The sequence below is a fragment of the Pantherophis guttatus genome, chromosome 12 (genome assembly GCF_059756535.1).
Source record: "Pantherophis guttatus breed Tessera chromosome 12, ASM5975653v1, whole genome shotgun sequence".
NCBI lineage: Eukaryota > Metazoa > Chordata > Lepidosauria > Squamata > Colubridae > Pantherophis > Pantherophis guttatus.
The window spans coordinates 7,154,753-7,165,854 of record NC_142074.1 but is presented as its reverse complement, the minus strand read 5'-3'; the positions used below and the strand labels follow the sequence as shown (position 1 = coordinate 7,165,854).

Below are 11,102 nucleotides of genomic sequence, written 5' to 3'. Positions count from 1 at the left end.
GCCCAGCCCAGAACGGAGTGGCCAACCTGCTCGAAGCAGCGAGCATTTCTTCTCCCCTTTTGTTTTGCAATTTTGTTCAGAGAGAATTGACATTCCGATGGCAGCGATTTCTAGAAATTCGGCATCCCCCAGCCTTAGGCATCCCTCAGCACGTTTCTGTCCTCCTGAATGGCACGCCTTCTTCTTCTTCTTCTTCTTCTTCTTCTTCTTCTTCTTCTTCTTCTTCTTCTTCTTCTTCTTCTTCCTTCTTCCTTCTTCCTTCTTCCTTCTTCCTTCTTCTTTTCTTTAGCTGATTTTATTCTCTCCTCGGCTTGGAGGAAAACAGCGAAAGTCATCCTGGTCCTTGGCTGCCCAAAGTCTGCTAAAAAAAGAGAGAGAGAGAGAAAGGAGATTAATTCTGAAGAGGCCAAAGGCACCTTCTTCCTAAAACGATGCTAACAGGAAGGGGGAGGGGAGAATGCAGAGATCAAACATTTTCCAAAAAGAGAGGCTCTGCAATCCATTAAGGAGGGAATGGACAGGTTGGTTTGAGTGACAGCTAGTCAAAGGGCCAGACCCTAACCCTAATCCTAAAGCAAAAGGTCTCTATTTAAAAATGTATATGGTCTAAATCAGTGGCTCTTAACTTTGGCAATTTTTTAGGATGGGCGGACCTCAACTCCCAGAATTCCCCAGCCCACACTGGGGAATTGAAAAGTTGATTGATTCTAAAGATAGTGGTCTTTCATTTTGATGAAATGTTTCAACACTTGGATTTTTTAATTATTGGAAGCCAAGTCTTCACACATAGAAAACCAATGTATAAATGTAAATTAATAACCTGATGAATATTTGGAAAGACACAATGAAATAGCCACAAGAATCTCAGTGAGAATGATAATTTACAATACAAAATGGATGGAATTTCAATACTGAAAAGTGGTTAGAACAATCGGTTGCAGTATTCCAGGTGTGGCCTTTACTAGGGTTTTATAAAACGCTACTAATACTTCACATGATCTTGATTCTATGCCTCTGTTTATACAACCCAGGTTTGCATTCACTTTTTTGGCTGCCGCCGCACACTGCTGGCTCATATTCAAGTGATCGTCCACTAGGACTCCAAGGTCCCTCTCACAGTTACTGTTTTTTGAGCCAGGTCTTGCCTAATCTGTACTTATACCTTTGATTTTTCCTGCCTAAATGTAAAACTTTGCTTTTCTCCACTTTGAAATTCATTTTGTTGGATAGGGCCCATTGTTCAAGTTTGTCAAGATCTTTTTGGATCCTGAATTTGTCTTCAGGGGCGTTGGCTATTCCTACCAGTTTGGTGTCATTTGCAAATTTGATGAGTTCCCCTTCTATTCCCTCTTCATAGATTTATGAAGATATTGAAGAGTACTTGGCCTAAGACGGAGCCTTGTAGTAGCCCACTGCTTATTTCTCTCCATGTGGATGTAGTACCATCAAGGAGTACTCGTTGAGTATGGGTTGTCAGCCAACTACAAATCTATCTGGTGGTGATGTCTAGTCCACATTTTTCTAGCTTACCAAGAAGTAGATTGAGGTCTAATGCCTTACTGAATTCTAATTCTATGCCCAAAGCATCTTGCTGGTCCACTAATTTAGTGACTTTAGATGGCTAATCTCATGCTGGAATCAAAGAAATGAACACATTTAATTTTGTTTCTACTTGGAAACTGCTTCTGGATTTTGTGCTTAGATGCAAAATAAACAAACAAATGAAACTTCATTTGCACAGGGATCACATGACTCCTGCATGCTGCCATGTTGTAAAACTCTGCAGCTGCCAAGTGTACAAACGTTTATCAGGTAACTATGCATAGAGATGCTCTGAAGGTTGTAAGTGAGAGGACCAGTGGTTAGTCAGTATTTTTCAGTGCTGTTGTAGCTTCAAATGGTTGCTAAATGGATGGTTAAGATGAGGACTACTTGTACATTGAGACGTTATAATTAACTATTGTAGATCCTTGGGGAGGATCTAATAATTAGAAGCACCAAATCCAAATCCAGAATGCATGTAAATGCTCCTCCTTCTTTTCCTCCTCCTCCCATTATCATCACCATCATCTAAGCATTCTCCTTCTCCTCCTCCTCCTATCATCATCATCATATCGTTCTCCTCCAATCATCATCATCATCACCATGGTCATCATCATCTCATCATTCTCCTCCTCCTCCTTCTATCATCATCATCATCATCACATCATCTAATCACTCTCCTCCTCCTGGCCTTCTCCTTTTTCTCCTCCCATCATCATTGTCTCATCATTCTCCTCCTCCTCCTCTTCCTCCTCCCATCATCATCATCACCACCATCAAATCATTCTCCTCCTCCTCTTCCTCCTGGTCTTCTCCTTCTCCTCCTCCCATCATCATATCATTATCCTCCTCCTCCTGCTGGCCTTCTCCTCCTCCCATCATCATCATCCTATCATTCTTCTCTACCTCCTCCTCCTCCCATCATCATCATCACCATCATCTAATCATTCTCCTCATCTTCTTCCTCCTGTCTTCTCCTTCTCCTCCTCCCATCATCATATCATTATCCTCCTCCTCCTGCTGGCCTTCTCCTCCTCCCATCATCATCATCCTATCATTCTCCTCTACCTCCTCCTCCTCTTCCTCTTCCTGCTGCTGCTGCCCTTCTCCTCCTCCCGTCATCATCATCCTATCATTCTTCTCTACCTCCTCCTCCTCCCATCATCATCATCACCATCATCTAATCATCCTCCTCATCCTCCTGGCCTTCTCCTTCTCCTCATCCCATCATGATTGTCTCATCATTCTCCTCCTTCCTCCTCCTTTTTATCTTCCTCCTCCTTCTTCTCCTCCTCCCATCATCATCATAATCATCACCATTATCTCAGTGGTGAAATCCATTTTTTTTTACTACCGGTTCTGTGGGCGTGGCTTGGTAGGCATGGCAGGGGAAGGATATTGCAAAATCCCCATTCCCTCTCCACTCCTGGGGGAAGGATATTGCAAAATCTCCATTCCCACCCCACTCTGGGGCCAGCCAGAGGTGGTATTTGCCGGTTCTTCGAACTGCTCAAAATTTCTGCTATTGGTTCTCCAGAACCTGTCAGAACCTGCTGGATTTCACCCCTGCATCATCTCCTCCTCCTTTTTCTCTTCCTCCTCCTCCTCCTCCTCCAATCACGATCATGATCATCACCATCATCTCCTCCTCCTGGCCTTCTCCTTCTCCTCCTTCCATCATCATATCATTATCATTATCCTCCTCCTCCTCCTCCCGGCCTTCTCCTTCTCCTCCTCCCATCACCATATCATTATCCTCCTCCTGCTGCTGGCCTTCTCCTCCTTCCATCATCATCATTCTATCATTCCCCACTTCTTCCTCCTCCCATCTTCACCACCACCACCATCCTCTCATCATTCTCCTCCTCCCCCTCCTCCCCCCATCATCATCATCATCATCACCATCATCATCTTATCATTCTCCCCCTCCTCCCCCTCCTCTCTTGCCAGCTTTAATTCTTTGCCCATTATAGATGGCATGGGATTTATGCATGTAAAACCCATGAATTGAAATGCCAGCCCTTCTGTTTCCCAGGGTCCCAAACATTGCCCATTCCTGTTTAGTAGCTCTGATGGATGTCCGACTAAGAAAAATCCTTCTGCATTGCAATTTGGATGGGGATGAAAGGGCTCCTTTATCAAGTCCCTGTGCTTTGCCAGCATCCAGGCAGTTTAGATGTTTTTACGGTTGTCTAGGATTGGCAGATGCAAAGTCTCTGTTCCTGAACAAAGACAGCAATAATATTTGTTGTTGCCAAAAGAACAAAAGAAGAGATATTCGGCCCAGGGTGGATTTTTGTTTTATTTTTAATCATATTGTTTAAAATGGAGGGATGTGGTTTCCTAAACTGTTGATGTTATGGTCTGTGGGTTGAAGGATAAAATAACTGAGTAAACATCTTTAATTTAAAGGAAACATGACTTGCTCTGGGTTAGGCAATGATCTCATTTAGAGTCGTTGCAGACAGGTCTCATTTAAAAAAAGTGAAAATGACAAGCAAACGAGGCCAGAATCTGACAGTCTGAAGTCCTGGACTTGATTGTTAAACATTTTAACCTTTCAAGCCCTACGTGAATTGGGACCAGGTTGCCTGAGGAACCATCTCAGCCCCATGAGATCACCCTGCCTCACCCAGTCAGATAGGGAAAGGACCCCATCACTTACAGACTTTCAACTGGTGGGGTGCAGGAATAGGACTGTTGCCCTCGGCCAACCAAATATCCTCTGTAAACATTACAAAGCCCATAGCATAAATGGGCCCAGTGAGTTTGCATAGCAATAGTAACTGGGGTAACTTAGTAACTACTTTAATATAAATCTAATATCTCCTAGGAAGGTGTTAGATTAGAAATGGCGGCTCCCCTAAGAGCTACCATTTCTAAAGATTGTGCAACCCTGTGCAATATTGATAACAGATGCAAATACAGCTCTTTTATTATTTTTTAACGTATGTGAAGCAAGGCTGCCTTCTCCTGTTAGCTCATTTCAGAATTACCAGCAGGGAAATAACCACTCTTTCCCAATAATATCTTTAACCCTTGGACTTTCCAAATTATGCCTGCAAACTATTCACCCTACCCCATTCCACTTCTCTGTCTCTTCTCTCAAGTCTCCGTTCCTCATCTCCTACCCAACTGCTCAACAGATTCCTATTGAGCTAAATGATAATAGAATCTGAATGATTCTCCCACTACTGCTAAAGGAACAGCTTGGTTGCAATTAAACTTGCATTTGAAAAAAGAAAGGGAAAGTTAGCCAGTTATAAAGAAGTGAAAAACTTGATCCTTGCAATGAAAAGAGTAAACTCTTTCAAATAGTTTCCTTTTTCCAGATCTTAAATAAAGGAGGGGAGAAGCATTTTCAGTTACTTTATAAGTTTGTTTGAATTGTAGCTCTCCGTTAATATATGCAAATAAGGGAAACATCTGTACAAAAGCACATCTCTAAGTAATATTTTAAACAAAATGAGTAAATATAGAAAATGTACACTGTAAATAAAGCCAGGTTGTTCTTGGTTACCAAGCCAAACACATTATTTAAGGTTTTAAATACATTTTGTTTTGGAAGGAACCTCATTGATTTGTGCTATTCCAGATACCCACAGCTAGATGGCAGCATTGGATAAATAATAAAATAAACTAATGGCTGCGGTTCTCTTTTTCAGCTAGCAGTCTTCAGTTCAAAGGAACTTTAGAAAAAAAGCCACAACAATCCAACCCAACACTAGATGGCTGTAAAGAGATCCAAAGATCTCATTGTCTTTGGTGCCATCTAGTGGTCCTCCACTGTTTCGACAGCCAAATCTGGTCCATAAACTCTTATTCCAGTTTTTCCCAGTTGATCTCCTTCAAATGTATCAGGCATGAGTACTCATAATAATAATAATAATAATAATAATAATAATAATAATAATAATAATAATAATAATAATAATTTTATTTCTATACCGCCCTTCTCCCGAAGGATTCAGGGCGGTGTACAGCCAGTTTAAAACCACAAGACACAACAATAATTAAAAATTAAAATAATTAAATAGATTTGGCTGATTTAAAACTCTAAAAATTAAAATACCCCAATTTAAAATTATTATATTGACAGCCCTGCCTGGCGGAACAACAAGGTCTTCAATGCGCAGCGGAACACCCGGAGGTCGGAGATCTTGCGTATTTCCGGGGGCAGAAATCACCTTGGCTCAGAAATGGTGGGATCTAAAGTCCAGAAAATTTGGAAAGAAACAAGCTGGTGAAGCAGCTTTCTTCTGATATATCCTAAATTAAGACAAGGACCTTTTCATTATGGTTTGCTTCCTATCTGGCTATATTATTGTCCAGATTTACTTCTTTACTTATCACTCCCTAGGCTTTCGTAAAATGATAACAGTGTTCCAATATTTGAAGAGCAGCCCCAAGGAAGAGGGGGGGGGGGTGTCAACCTATTCTCCAAACCATCTGAAGGCGGAACAATAAGCAAAGGATGGAAACTAATCAAGGAGAGAACCAGTCCAGAAATAAGGAGAAATTTCCTGACAGTCAGAACAATCAACCAGTGGAACGGCTTCCCTTCAGAAGTTGTGGGTGCTCCAAGACTGGAGGCTTTTAAGAAGAGATTGGACAACTACATGTCCCAAATGGTATAGCTTGAGGAGGGCATTGGACTACAAGACCTCCAAGGTTATTTCTAACTCTGTTTGGTTATTATTCTGTAATTACCATTGTACCATTTCCCATTCTTCTCTTATTGTCTTGTCCTGGGGCTTTTCCTGGAGTTTTTGTTCTATTTGTTTTAGGTCTTTCTCTAAATTATCTAATTGTTTTTTCTTCTCTTTATTCTTTTTCCTCGTATATGCTATTACTAGGCCCCTTATATATGCTTTTAAAGTATCCCATGTGTTTTGCAAAGAGGTTTCCTCTATTTTATTTATCTGAAAAAAATATTTTTACTTCCTTTTCTAACATCGAATTAAATTCTTTCTCTTTACATAATCTTTGGTTCATTGTCCATCTCTTACGTCTTCTTTCCCCTTTCCAGTTTATGAATAGTGGATTGTGGTCTGCCCATTGGTTTGTGCCTATCTCAATTTTTTCTACTTTGTAAATGTCATTTCATGCCATCGCTTGCCAGGATTGGCTAGGAAATTAAATTCAAAAAAAAAAGCTGGGTGGGGCTTTTATCTTATGGTAAATCATTACTGTGCTTTGTGTAGGCTCCCTCCCACCTTGGACATTTTTTTTTCTTTACCGTAAATTAGGAATACATAACAGAAAGAAAAATGCCACAATGATACTATTAGGAACGAGGACGAAATTCTTCAGCTCATATTTTCAGACCTCATTTCGTCCAGGCTGCAAACTGTCGTACAGTTTCTCCAAAGCTATCAGAAGATCAACTAAGATAGCAGAGGAAGGCTAGACTAGGTATGGGAGGAGAAAAAAATTGACAAGGAAAAACAATGGTAGGAGAGATCCTTGATCTGCCCCCTCTTATACTAAAGTCTAATTTATTCTAATATTACTCTGAGCTGGATAAAATCACTTTCTATACCTGACAAGAAATCATTGGGGAAAGATAAGTTGGTGGAGAGGAGAGGATGGGCACTGTAATTGGATGCAGAGATGACCTTAAAGAAAATATATGGGAACTATTAATCAAATGTAAACTAGCCCAGGAAGACAGGAAAGTGTGAGATAGAAACTCAACATTGTCCTGAATTGACTCTCTTTGATATAAAAGCATGAGAAAGAGGGAGGTGGTCTTGCTTTCCAGATTCTGTTATTATAATCTATACCAATAAAGGAGAGTATTTGTAGCTCAATGTTGAAATGTTTTCATTTTCATTTGTAGTTTATGTTTCCATAGGTTTAATAAAATTATTAAAAAAAACAGATTAAGATCCTGTGCAAATGCAAATTGATATACGTTCAGCCCACAATAAGCCAGACCTGACCACAGAACAAAGAAACAAGTGTGGGCAACTGATTTGCCAAAAGGCAGCTGCAAAAGCTCCATTGAAAATGAGGGCTCCTTGGTGCTCTTCATTGAGCTTGCTTGTTTCTTGCAGATGTTTCATTACCCAAACTAATGGGTAATGGGTAACCTCATCAGTGCTAGTAGTGAAATGTCTACAAATACCCAAAAAGCTCAGAGAGCACCAAGCCTCCCCCAACCTATATCAACAAGGTGTGGGAATGTGCCTTCAGATCAGGTTTTGACTCCCGGCAACTGCCTGGATAAATCCCTGCAGTTTTCTTGGCAAAATTTCAGAAGTGGTTGGCCCTTGCCTGCTTCCTAGGGCAGAGAGAAAGTGACTGACACAGTGGCCCAAGGTCACCCAGCTGCTTTTGTGCCTACGGTGGGACTATAACTTATGGAACTCCAACTAAGTAACATCATTAACATAAGTGATATAGAATTTGCTTCTTGATATGGCTTGTCAAATTTTTCAACTTTCAATTTCCAAACATTAGGGGTGCTCAAAAGTTGTGATATGCCTTGGGGATTGTAAAGATGTTTTATATCTAATATAATTTAGATGTGCTTGATAAGTAACTACATAAATATCATAACTTTTTAATATTTTGTTTGTTTCATTTAGTAGCTTGCCCTGCCAGTATTATTTGGGGGGGGAGGGAGGGAAGACTGATGATATAATCTAGTTGGGTAATGAAATGTCTGCAAGCAAACCACCAAGATCAGAGAGTACCAAGGACCCCACAATTCCTCCTCCTCTTTCTCCTCCTCTCCCCAAACCCTTCCTTCTAGCACTGGTGATGTTACTTAGTTGGCTAATGAAATCTCTGCAAGCAAACAACAAAACTCAGAGAAGCATCAAGGACCTCACAGTTCAACCTGAGCTACAAATATTTCCTTCTATTGAATTTTTTTCTTGTTAAGAACCCTAGGGAGCTAGTTAGGCTAAGAGAGTGTTACTTACAGAACTCAAATAAGTCATGACAAAGGTGTTCATCCAACATGAATTTCCTTTGAAAGTCCAGTCAGAGAGAAATAAAGAGAGAGGGACCGTATAAGACATGAGCTTCAGATACAGTTGTGCTGGCTGATCATCTGCAGTAGGTTCTAGAATATTCTATCAGGTTCCAAAGCGTTATGACTCTATGAGATCAGGAGGGGTTGAAACATAAAAGACACTTGTCAATCCCTCTTAGTACACAGCAGCACACTTTCGAAAAGGGGAATTTCAACATAATTGTGAACTGCGTTAACACGGAGGGGGGCTTGATGTGCCAAAATAACCTTCAGGCCCTTTGCTGACCATTTGTCAACTAATAGGCACTGCTCCAGGTGTTAATCTGTTTTAAAATGAAAAAAAAAATCCAGAAACTGGGAATAGAAAGGGACCATTTTATATGATTGAGTTCAGCCTCCTGCTTCAAAAATTCAATTTTACCCAGCTCTGACAGATGGCTCTGCAGTTTCTCCTTCAAGACATCCAATCAAGGGAACTCACTACTGGTCCTGCTCCCCGTCCTTTAGGAAATGTTTTCAAACACTTGACTAGAATCTGATTTTCTGCAATTTAAATCCAAATTCCATGATTTGCCTTTTGTTACAAGAGAGATCAAATTTTAACCTCTTCCTATTACTCTTTAAAATACACTTTTGATGGCCAGAGACTGCAGTCAATTTAGCAACCTGACTCAGCATCAGTAACTGTGAGAGGGATCTTGGAGTCCTAGTGAGCCAGCAGTGTGCTGCAGCTGCCAAAAAAGCCAAAACAATCCTAGTCTGCATTAACAGAGAGATCGAATCAACATCGCTTAAAGTATAATTACTGCTTTAGTGTTAGTACTGTCTTGGCAAAACCACACTTAGAATATGAGTCCAGTTTTGGTCACCATGATATTAAAAAGATGCTGAGACTCTAAAAAGAATGCAGAGAAGAATAACAATGATTAAAGGACTGGAGGATAAAACATATAAAGAACGGTTGTATGTCTTGTCTAGTGAAAAGAAGGAACAGGGGCAACATATAGCAGCGTTCCAATATTTGAGGGGTTGCCAAAAGAAGAGGGGGTCAATCTATTCTCCAAAGTGCCAGAAGGCAAGACAAGTAGCAATAGGTGGAAGCTCATTAAAGATAGATACAACCAGGAACTAATGAGAAATTTCCTGATACAGAACAATTAACCAACAGCTTGCCTCCTGGTGCTTCTTCACTGGAGTTTTTCAAGAAAAGAGTAGACAACCATTTGACTGGGATGATATAACGTCTCCTGCCTTGAGCAGGAGGTTGGACTTGAAGACTTCCTAGGTCCCTTCCAACCCTGTGATTCTATGATTAACAAAAACAACCATATACATTATTCTCCGTATTGCCAAAGAAAGAAGAATTTGACTGTCACCTGATACAGACTTGCTCGGATGTCTGTGCAGATGCAACTGTGCAGCTGAGATTCCACAACTGCTAAGTTTTGCTTTCCCCGGTGTCAAAATATGACATCTATTTTCACCCACAAAATAAGATACCCAGGACTGAATGTGCGAAGTTTGTATTGAACAGCAATAAACTGGCTGTGAAAGGAATGTTGGTGTTTATTTAAGCATTGCTGCCACCGAAAGGGCTCATCCTTCTCATTGTTTGCTTGGATGGAGCAAATCTAAATTCCCTTTAGAGAGCTGAGCTGGGAAATTAATTGGAGCAAAGCAACAGCCATATGGAGCTGCCCAAAAATGCAAGGGCATGACAGACATCCAGGCAAGCCAAGACAAATTTCACCCTGGAAGGACAAGCAGGCAAACATATTGTTATGTGTTATGTCCTTATAAGGGCATCCGCCCTGATTGGCTGCCAGCCATCGGGCGGGAGATTTGAATCCCTGTCAAGGGGCGGTGCGTCTGCCGGGAGCGAATATAAGGAGAGCTCCGGCAGCGCGCCAGCAGTCTTGACTCGTTACTTTGTAATGAATAAAAGTTGCTTAATGTATCGAGCTGGTCCAGTCTTCTTTTCCCTGCGCCGGATCTAACACTGGCGACGAAGGACTAGAGAGAAGAACCTTCACAAGACTCTTGGCACGATCGCCCACCGAACAAATCACCACACCACAGCGATCTTACAGAATGGCTACCCCGCAAGCCCCGATGACCGCGCTGAACCCGTTCGACCCATCCCGGGAGAAGTGGAGGTCATACATGGTCCGATTCCGGCAGTTCCTGCGAGGCAATGGATACCAGAACCTCGATGAGGAGAGAAAAAGAGCCCTCTTCCTGGCTCATTGCGGATCGGACGTTCTGGAGATGGCGATTGACCTCGTGGCACCCAGGGACATCGAGGAGATGTCCTGGAACGACCTGCAGGAAGTCCTACAGGAGCACTATGCACCTACAGGCACCCCCATCGCAAACAGGTTCACCTTCCAGCAAAGAAACCAGCGGGAAGGTGAATCCATCAAGGAATTCGTGGCAGCGCTTCGCCAAATCGCTGCCAACTGCGAGTTCGACAATGTGGACAATGCCATCCGGGACCGCATTGTGTTTGGAATGCGAGATGTGGGGCTGCAGAAGAAGTTCCTCAGCCGGAAGAAGATTCCACTCAAAGATGTCC

General features: G+C 41.7%; 1 long non-coding RNA gene across 1 annotated transcript; it reads right to left on the bottom strand.

Moving 5' to 3' along the window:
• Nucleotides 1–214: 214 nt before the first annotated feature.
• On the bottom strand, nt 215–8,607 carry LOC148112214 (uncharacterized). Its single transcript, XR_015729683.1, has 2 exons — nt 8,475–8,607; nt 215–361 (listed from the first exon to the last, which is right to left on the bottom strand). It is a non-coding gene; the product is annotated as an uncharacterized LOC148112214 (long non-coding RNA).
• Nucleotides 8,608–11,102: the final 2,495 nt, after the last annotated feature.